Source organism: Crocuta crocuta, unplaced genomic scaffold (assembly GCF_008692635.1).
Source record: "Crocuta crocuta isolate KB4526 unplaced genomic scaffold, BGI_CrCroc_1.0 scaffold510, whole genome shotgun sequence".
In the NCBI taxonomy this organism is placed as follows: domain Eukaryota; kingdom Metazoa; phylum Chordata; class Mammalia; order Carnivora; family Hyaenidae; genus Crocuta; species Crocuta crocuta.
Genome location: NW_027531921.1, coordinates 452232 through 460843, shown reverse-complemented (window position 1 = coordinate 460843; position 8612 = coordinate 452232). Strand labels below are relative to the sequence as shown.

Sequence of the window (8612 nt, the reverse complement as noted above, 5' to 3'; positions counted from 1 at the left end):
GGTGGCCAGGCCTCTGGCCCCTCCCCCCTGGAGCCCCACCCCTCATGCTCTGGAGATTGGAGTCAGGAAGCCACATTGCCGGTCTTCTCAGAGTTGTTGGCTTGTCTCTCGAAGGGAAGTCTCCCACGTCTTCCTCAGGTCCTCACCTCGGAGCTTGGCGTAGCCTAGGACCTGTCTTCTGACCCAAGTCAGCCTGGCTCAGAGCAAGCCTCCTGTCCCCTCACACTCCTGAGATGAAAGTGCAGATGTGCCACATACAGGAACCTTGCCTGGGGTCTCCCCGGGAACACTGCACTGGGTGAATCGGAGACCTGATGTCCGGGGTAGAAAACCCCTCAGTGCTAGCTTAGACTCCTCGTGTTGGCTCCGCCTGAGCCACTTGCCTCTCTGGAGCTGAGCTCATGGGCCGCAGAACAAGCCCCTCCCCTAACCGAGAACATGAAGGTGGACGTGGGGAAGCACCTTACAGGCCATTCTGCACCAGGGCAACTGAGGGTTGGTGTCAGGGCCAGGACAAGCTCCCTGCCGCCACCCTCCCATCTGGGATTGTAGGCATACCCTGGGACATGTCCTTTGCCACTGACAGGGCTTGCGTGTCCCCCCTTTTGCGGGCCTGATGCGACCTTCAGTCCAAGGCCATTTCCCGGAGACTCCCTCTCCAGAGAGACGAAGTCGGGGAGGGAGCACTTCTGTCTGCCTGACTGTCCTGGGACCTCCCATTCTGATAACAAGGCTCTCACTTCTCCATCCTAAGGCATCAGGGGACACTGCATTTGGCCACCACGCTCTAGAGCCTCCCGGGACTGAAAGCAGGCAAAGGGCCAGATTCTGTGGCACTTCCTCTGCTTGGGGCCAAGCTATATAATCCTCCCTCACGGTCCTCCCCTCCATGTCTGGCAGAGACCAGCTCCTCCTTGTGAACACCTCCAGTGACCATGCCCTGGAGCTTCCCAGGGCAAACCACAGAGGCAGGGCAGGTCTGCCACCCTCAGACCAAGGCCTCCACCTTCCCGAGACCCTCAGGCTGAGACCCCTGCTTGGAGTCTCCCAGGACTAATGTCAGCAGTAAAACAGGCTTCTGTGGGATACCCTCTGTTCTGGAATGGGTGGACCCCTTAGTTCTCTCTTAAGGATCTTCATCTTGTATCCTGGCTTCTCAATTAAATACCATGTGGGAAATTAGACATTGTCTCTGCCTGCCAGTAACTCTTAGAGTGGTTTCAGGTTCCAAGCCATTGCATTGTCCAGTGCAGTGATTTTCTTATTTTTTAACCCTCATCCATAGCGAGCAATCCATTAGACATTGTGCAGCTATCCGAAGTGTCTATGTAATAATTGTTTCATGAAAAACTGCTTACCCTTATGATGGGTGATTCATTGTGATACTCACTATTCCGGTTTTAGTTCATGCTTTATATTCTGCTAAACTAATTTTTTGAAGACGAGTCCTTACTCACTAGCATGGTTTCAGGTGATTATTAGGAGTCGTAGTGCCTCGATGACCCCATTTTCCCTGCCGTCTTGACCTTGCCCTCGGGGCTACTGGCATGTGTGGCCTGAGGCACGGTCTCAGATTTCTGCAATGAAAAAGGAGCAGAAGTTTAAAGGGCTTGCTCCTCCCTGTCCTGCTGTCTGCCTTCTATTATTACAAGCTACAACGTCTCCCCAACTTCTCTTAGGCCCAGAACTCCCTCACCCCCAGCCCAGGTACCAGTTCAGCCCAGTCCTCAGTCTCCCCCAGGGGCTTCTCATGTGTGGCTATTTCAATCTTATTGTTGATATTTGGTTTTATCCTCCCATAGTTTTGTGGGCTTGATTCCGGGAGAAGACGGCAGTCCAAGCTCTGTGTTCATCTTGACATCTCCAGGTAAGGCATGAAGTCTGTAAACACGAATTGACATCGTTACGATGATGTGTATCCCGCCAATGAATACGCTATACTGCTCTGTTTGTTTGGGACTTATTTTACCAGAATCTATCAGGACAGTTTTATAGTTGTTTCCATAAAGATCTCATACATTTTGGTGAGGATTCGTTTAAGGTTAAATTTCTACATCTTGTGGCTGTTGGGGGAATGGGATATCTTCTATCACGTGTTCTAATTCGTTACTGTTTGTGTGTGACAAGGCTCTTGCTTTTTTGTTATAGTGAGCTTATACTATCTTTCTGAGGTTTCTTATTCACTTGAATATTCCACATGCTTATTCCTTAGAATTTTCTACATAAGTGATCATATCACCAAACAGTATCTTTCTTTTCAATATCCATACCCCTTACTTCTATAGCCACAGCTATGGCTTTGCATTTCAGTGTAGTTTTGAATAATAGAGGTGATAGCATATGCCTGTGTCTTTTCTCAGACTCTACTGGAAATGCTTCGAACATTTGCACATGAAAGCATGTTTGCCATGGATTTTAGGAAGGGGAAATTCCCTGGTAATCTTATGGTTTTTTTCTCCTGTTACGGGCTGAACCGTATACCCCAAAATTCATATGTTGAATTCCTAAATCTTAGAAACTCAGAATATGACCAGATTTGGAGATCGTGCCTTCAAAGAGGTAATAAAGGTAAAAACAAGGTCATATGGGTGGGCCCAAATCCAGCATGACTGGTGTCCTTATGAGAAGAGGTCAGGCCACTGATGACACAAAAAGGAATGATCATTTGAAAACAGAGGGAGAAGAGCCAAAGGGGCAAGCCAAGAAAAGAGGCCTCAGAAGAAACCAACCCTGCCATCACATTGATCTTGGACTTTTAGGGTCCAGAATTATAAGGAAATCAAGTCCTATAGTTTAAGCCACCCAGCCTGAGGTAATTTATTATGACAGCCCTAGCAAACGTATATACTCCTTTAATTTGTTAATGCAGGGAATTACAATGGAAGGTATTTTCTAATGTTAAATCACATTTTTGTGCCTAAGATACATTTTGTTCATTTACTTCACCACTGAGTTGAATATACTATGAATGTGTTTAAGATATTTTTAAAAGTTTTTATAGTTTATTAATTTTTGAGACAGAGACAGACCATGATGGGGGGAGGGGCAGAGAGAGAGGGAGACACAGAATCTGAAACAGGCTCCAGGCTCTGAGCTGCCAGCACAGAACCCAATGCGGGGCTCGAACCCACAAACTGTGAGATCATGACCTGAGCTGAAGTCAGACGGTCAACCAACTGAGCCCCCCAGGCGCCCCTAATCTGTTTAAGATATTTACTGCTATGTGAGCGAGCTTAGCTCACATCTTAGGTTCATGGGGAGCCCTCATCCAGCTTTTGAATCAAGGAGAGCTAGCCTAGGAGAAGCAGTTGAATAATCACCTATCATTTTGGATGCTTTAGAAGAGATTACATGAGAGAGTGAATTACTTCTCCCTGACCGTTTGCTAGAACTGGCCTTCAAGACTGCCTGACCTGGAGTATGTAAGGGATGCTTGACCTTTGAATACAGTTTCAGTTTGTAGTGCTCATTAGAATTCTCTGTTTCTTCATGAACCAATTTGGCCATTGTTTCTCTAAAAAGCTGTCTATTTCACTTAGGATATCACATTGAATGGCATATTTATAATAAAACCTTTCTTGCAGAAATCCTAAAACCTACACACCACTAAAGAGAATAGTGTACTGTACCCAATATGCCAGATACTCTGCATCAGCAATCACTAATGCATGGGCAATCTGGTTTTAATTACACCCCCTCCTCCCCCATCTCTGCTGCTAGAATAATGTGAAGCAAATCCAAGACATCATACCATTCCTTCTCTAAGTATTTCAGGATGCATTTTTAAAAGATAAGGACTCTTTTATAAAATATAAACCCAATACAATAATCTCTCAAAATTAAATAAATCATTGATATCAAATATCCAGTTATCTTTCACACTTATCTGAAGGCCTTACATATTTTTTAACCATTTCCTTGAATTGGTGCCCTGATGGGATTATTATATCCCCTAAATCATTTTAATCTTAGGTTCCCTTACACATCACTTCTTTTTTGTGGCAATTTTTATTGTTATACAGTAACAATATAGGTCTTCTGTTTTGCCCTGGTTCCCATAGTCTGGATTTTGCAGACTATGACACTTTGGTGTCCTTTAATGCGTTCCTCAGTGCCCTGTATTTCTTTACATTGCTAATTAGAAGTAGACGCTTGATCAGATGTTTTTTGAATTTTTATCTTTTGTTTTGTGAGATTGCTCTGTAGGTGAGGCTGTGCACTTCCATTAGGAGATACATAATACCTGTTTGTCTTTCCTTGTGCTGGTGCTTGCAGTCATCGCTGGGCATCCTGTTCATCCATCCATCCCTTAGGACTTGAAACATAATCATTCTTTCATTCGTTTTAGCTTATTAATTGAAATTTCTCTACATGTAGAAACCGTTCCTTGCCCACTATTCGGTTATCCCAAGGGAAAGATCTTTGTTGTGTTCTTTTATAATATTATAACTCTTCTGCCTCTATATTTTGTACAACTTAAGTTCTGTTTATTTCTGCCTTTCTCTTCAGTAACTGATATTTACAAAACTTGTCCAATTTTATAAGTATTTTCAAAGAACTGGCTTTGTTTTGGGGGTCTATTTTCTATTCTATTATTTGTGCATTTGTCTTCACTGTTTCCTACCCTTTATTTCTTTAGATTTAATGCTATTGATTCCCTAGCTTCTTGAATGGTTTATATGTTTTAAATATTTGTTTTCTAATACATTTCTTTCATGCTATAATAATTCCCTCTGAGTAGCACTTGTACTGCATCACGCAGGTAAAGTTAAGTATTGCATTATTGGAATTTTTTCAGTATATACGAAAAGTAGGCTGTGTAAAAAAAATTTTTAGTAGGATATGAAGATGATGAGAGATATAGAATGTTATTTAGGGGAAGTTTCAAGATCTAAGGGTATTTTGGGCTTTGCTTTCTTTTATTAATTAATTATAGGAGAAACTTAAACATATTTAACTGCTGGTAAAAGAATTGACCTTATCCCAGGAATGTGATGAAGTTTAATACTAGAAAATCTATCACTATAGTTGGCCAAACATGTAACAGTCAAGAATCATCCAGGAAAACGGAAACGTGGTAGACATTTAAACAGAGATGATTTAATTCAGGGAATTAGTTACCTAAGTGATGAAGAAGCTAAACAGGGGCAAACCAAAGAATCCAATAATTAGCAACATAAAGAAGTCATTCCCACTTCTAGGCTGGAAGAACAATGAGAGGAGATAGTGTTTCTGGAGCCTTGGTGGTGGGTTCAACAGGATCTGGAGCCATGGTGAATCAACCCGATGGGGCTGGAACCATGGAGAATATGTAGCCATTAAAGGGGAAACCCCCTGATGCAGAGGAANTCCTAGGTTCTAATCTTCTGTTGGTCTGCCTTTGGCAGAACCCATGTAGCAAAATGTTGGCCAGCCCAAGGATTCAGCCTGTGTATATTATAAGGCAGAGGACAAATGAGGGATGGATGTAAGGGCAGATAAGTCTAGAACAAGGATACCACATTAACAGATTAAATGAGAAAAATCATACATAAACTGATAGAGAAAAGTAGTCAGTAACGTATCCTGTCCCCATCCCATACCTTCCCAAGTCCAAGCTGGTTTAGGCACCCATCTCTATGCTCCCATACTCCTTCCATACACCTCTCTCATCATAGCATTAATTTCCAACCTGTAATTGAGAGTTTACTTGTCTGTCCCTTCCACTGGACTATAAGCTCTATGAGTGCAAAGACAATGCCACCTTTCCCTCTATATCCAGTGTCTGCAATTGCTTGGATCAGAGTATGCACTGTTAATATGTCTTGTTGAATCATTTGATTTGCTGATGCCTTTTAATTGTTAAATAAAATATGTAATTCTTTTCACTTTATAAATTTCCTCAGTTGAGTATACCCCAAAAGACATGATTGCACAAACGTAAACATAGAAATTGGTTATGGTAACTGCTTCCATCTAGTCGGATTTCACTCTTACTTCAAGTAATTAGCATCAGCCATTATCTAACCTAAGAATCGCATCGTTCTTAATGTTTTCCTGTCAATGTTTTAGAGACTTAATCTTAGATACCTACGAAGGGTGGGAAGTGAAGGAATCATGGAATGTATATGTTGATAGCCTCAAGGAAAAGGTCTTGAAAAGTTAGTTCTTTTCCCCCACAAATTACTTTAGTAATGGAATTTTCTCAAAAACAGTAAGTAGAAAATAGAAGTATTAATCTCATAGATTGACAGAATATATTTCACCCAGAATTTAATAGAAAAATAGACAAGGCCACCTAGCCTGGGTGTCCTAAATGACCTTAGTATTACATGGATATCTGGCTGGAAAGAAATTCTCTCCATAATACATCATTCCCAACCTTTAGCTCTTATAATCAATGATTCACATCATAGGAAAGGGACCTTGAAGGGGGGATCTAGTCTAGTTACCCCTTGCAGTTTTTAGACACACTAGTTGTTAGAACGTTCTTCATATAAAGTCCATAACTGGCCCCTGTGTAAACATTTATTCATTAGTTCTATTTCTGCTTTGTGAAATTACAGTGAGGGTGCCTAAGTGACCGCATGCCAAATTGTCAGACGTCTGCAAATAGTCAACATGTTCTCCTCCAGTCTTTCTTATCCAAAGTAAACATTTATTTTTTTTTCAGGAGATTCCCGTATATGACGGTGTCTAGACGTTTGCTGTCCATTGCATTAGCCACTAGCCACATGTAGCTCTTGAAACTGAAATTAAAAATATTTACTTCATCAGTCATATTAGCCACATTTCAAGTGCTCAATGGCCGCACTTGGCTAGGAGCTACTGTACCGGAGAGCACTGATAAAGAGAACATTTCCATCATCATCATCTCTGCAAAAAGTACTGTTCTTCGGCACTGGTCTAGACCTTTCATTATCTTAGTATCTTCCCTCTGGAAACACTTCCGCTTTTTGGATTTTCCCCCATAGATCACTGCATTCCTCACCGTTCAACCAGAGAAACAGAAACATTAAGATCCAAGTCTTCATCTGGAAATATTACTCTTTTCTGTGAAATATGATCTATAGATTTGATTTCTATTTCCAAGCCTGTGGATATTTGCTTTGCAGTGTCACAGTTTTCAAAACCAGAAATTCTAAACTCTTGAAGAATTCTAATAACTTCCTGGTTATTACAATATCCATATATCTGCTTTTATTTTATGATAATTTCTTATCATGTTTGCGAGTTAGGCACAGGCAGCTCCTGTCCTGACATTCAGGGCAGAGAGTTAATACCTGTGCATATGCTACAGGGACAGGCTATGAGGACAGATGGGCAAGTTGAGCTCCCACCTCCCATCCCCATACTTCACCCCTGTAGAATGCCTCTCTCCTTGATTCACATCTGCTGCCATCACCGTTCCGCTTCTGCTGCCGCCGCCACCATCACTGCCCCCAGTATGAGCTCAGGTCCAGCTGTCACCCCATTGAGGATCCATGGCACCCTGGGCTGCGCTGGGCAGCCATGCCAACTGCTTGGCAGGCACACTGCCTACCACCCACTGAGCCTGTAGTTCTGAGCTCACGCCTAGCCCACCTCCCTTCCTCATGCACAAGCTTCACTGCCCCATCACCCTTCCCGTACAGAAAACAAGATCAAAGATAAAATTAAGAATTTTAACATATCGGGGCGCCTGGGTGGCTCAGTCGGTTAAGCATCCGACTTCGGCTCAGGTCACGATCTCACGGTTTGTGGGTTTGAGCCCCACGTTGGGCTCTGTGCTAACAGCTCAAAGCCTGGAGCCTGTCTTCAGATTCTGTCTCCCTCTCTCTGACCCTCCCCTGCTCATGCTGTCTCTATCTCTCTCTCAGAAATAAATAAAACATTTTTAAAAAAAAGAATTTTAACATGTCAACGGCAGAGCATTAAACCAAGAACAAGGCCCTTCTAAGAATGGGGCTTTATGCATCTGTACAGGTCACACATCCATGAAGGTAAACCCACAGTAAAATGAAATACAATTAAAGATTCACTTTTTCAGTGAGCATGGGGAGGCTTGGCAGGAAGCTATTTTAACAGTAGAAACAAGGAATATTAGGAATATTAACTGGGGTAGTTGAGGTTGGAATGGAAAGGAGTGAACAGATTGAGAGTATTTTCTTCTAAGAGTGAGATTCCTCATATAAGTAACAAACTCAAGTCTAACATTATACAAAGAGGGAAAGTCAATGCTTCATATAACCAAACAAGAAGATGTGTCTGGCCTCAGAACAGCTGGAACTGAGACCTCAACTGCCCCCTGGCTGCCCTAATGTCCCTATTCTCTCTTTTGTGCCTACTGCTGTGACCAAGGACACTTGGGTGCTCTACTAGACTATTTGGTTTGACTGGGAGGAAGAAGCAGTTTCCTTCCAAGAAGATGGAGATGTTCCCTACAAGGAAAGTGATGCTGAGTCAATGGACCAGGCAATATAAACCGCAGAAACAGTCTCTAAACAAATGTCACACTTTCTCCAATGCCTTATAAATAGAGACGGAGGCTAGAGGGCAGTACCTTACTCCTGGGGGAAGAAGCCAAATTTATATCTTGCTTTTCCTGTCAGGCTTTTCTTCTGATATGAAGAAGGGACATGGCAAGAATGAGC

At 42.6% G+C, this 8612-nt stretch overlaps 1 pseudogene; it reads left to right on the top strand.

Moving 5' to 3' along the window:
- The window catches only part of LOC144240626 (serine/arginine repetitive matrix protein 1-like), a 45613-nt pseudogene that overhangs the window by 3028 nt on the left and 33973 nt on the right, over positions 1-8612 (top strand).